Here is a 1,903-nt window from a genome sequence, read left to right as displayed (position 1 = left end):
AGGACGGGGTGGCCCGCTGCCCAGCCGACTTATGCTTTCGCGCTGCAACCGGGCGTCTGGGATTAATTTAGATTCTCAGAATACCGTCGGAGGCAGCACATGCTGCTACGATTGCGTCGGAGCGTGTGCTCAGATGCCCCGGGGCCCTGCCCGAGGTGTCCCCGCCCCGCCCATCTGGGGCCGCAGCTCCGCTGCTTTAGGGGGCCGGAGGTGGGGGGGGTCTCTGATGTAACCTGGAGCCTCGCACAGATTGTTCTTTTCTGCTGGCAGCCTCTCCCTGGGCCCGAGGGGAGGCGGCGCCTCTGCAGGGCCGGGCGGAGGGAAGCCGGAGTCTGCAGACGGCTCAGCCTCGGTCAGGAGCACGTCTCGGGGGCCAGCAGGCTTCCTTCCTGGAGATGCCTCCAGAATGTTTCTCGCCGCTTCTGGAAGGGGCGTTAACAGCCATCTGGGATGCCACCGCCTTTTCCTCGGCAGAGTCTTACGTCGGGGAGGTGACATCAGCTCCCTTCCTGCCTCTCTTTTCCTGCTGCCAAGCACTGGGGACACTGGCGGCAGAGCAAGGGCGACGGCGACAGACACGTATCCTGAGCGTACACTGCACGTCCGCACGTGTATCTGCAGATCCGCACAAGCCGTAGCTGGACGCCATCACGTCGCCTTGGCAACACAGGGCCGGTCCAGCAGTCAGATGTTGGTCGGATAGAATGAAGGAGGTCATCTGGGGTGACGTCTTCACGTCCCAGGGCTTTGGAGCGGGCAGGAGTCCCAGAGGTCCCCCGGAGCAGGCGGAGCGACCGCCTGTGCTACACTCAGTGGTTTGGGCGGCGCCCGTGCCTTGAGCACCTTCCCCATCCGCAGAATTAAGGGCAGGAATCTGTGGCGTGGCTCCGCCGGCCCGCCGTGTGCCTTCCCCTCGTCCCCTCGCCCGTGCGGCCACACCAGTGTGGCGTCACTGCGGACGGAGCACAGAGGCTGGCGGGAGAGTCCAGCTGTCCCCCGTCCAGCCGGACGTGAGAGAGACTTGCGAAAGCGAAACGCCACTGTTCTCCCTAAAACAATTATTTTGGAGAAAGTGTTACTTTTCATTTCGAAACGTAGTCCTGACAAAATTTTGGAAATAGGTTATTTTTTTTTAACACGCTGCTTGGAATCCTTAGTCATCTTTTTTAAAAAATAGGCTATTTTCTAGAGCAGTTTTAGATGCATGGCAAAATGGAACAGAAGGTAGAGATGTCCCACGTGCCCCCGCCCCACACACGTTCTCCCCCGTGATTTTTTATCATCATAATTATGGGCGCGTATGTATTTTTATATAACGGTTACTGAAATTTTTAGGTACTACACAATTCACATATTTAAAGTGTTTAATTCAGTGCTTTCTACTATATATTCAGAGTCATGCGTCCATCACCACAGTTAAACTTTAGCCCAGCGGTCCCCACACTTTGTGGCACAGGGACCGGTGCTCCTATGAGAACCTAACACCTGACGACCTGAGGCGGGGCTGAGGCGGTGATGCCGGCTGGGGAGCGGCTGCAGATGCAGATGGAGATTCATTTGCTCGCCTCCTGCTGTGCAGCCCGGTTCCTAACAGGCCACGGACCGGTACCAGGTCGCAGCCCAGGGGTTGGGGACCCCTGCTGTTTGTCCCCCGCTAAAGAAAGCTCCATATCTATTGGCGGCCATTCTCCATCTCCACCTTCCCCCAGCCCCTGGCAACCGTGCACTCACTTCCTGTCTCTAAAGATTTGTTCATTCTGGACATGTCATGTAAATGGAGTCACACACCGCGTGGCCTTTGTGTCAGCGTCTCTCACTGAGCGTCGTGTGTTCGAGGTCCGTCCACGTCGTGGTGAGTGTCGGCACCTCGCCGCTTTCCAGGGCCGAGCGACACTCCCGTGTG

This window comes from Pteropus vampyrus, unplaced genomic scaffold, assembly GCF_000151845.1.
Source record: "Pteropus vampyrus isolate Shadow unplaced genomic scaffold, Pvam_2.0 Scaffold212, whole genome shotgun sequence".
Taxonomy (NCBI): domain Eukaryota; kingdom Metazoa; phylum Chordata; class Mammalia; order Chiroptera; family Pteropodidae; genus Pteropus; species Pteropus vampyrus.
Note: the sequence above shows the minus strand (reverse complement) of the source record.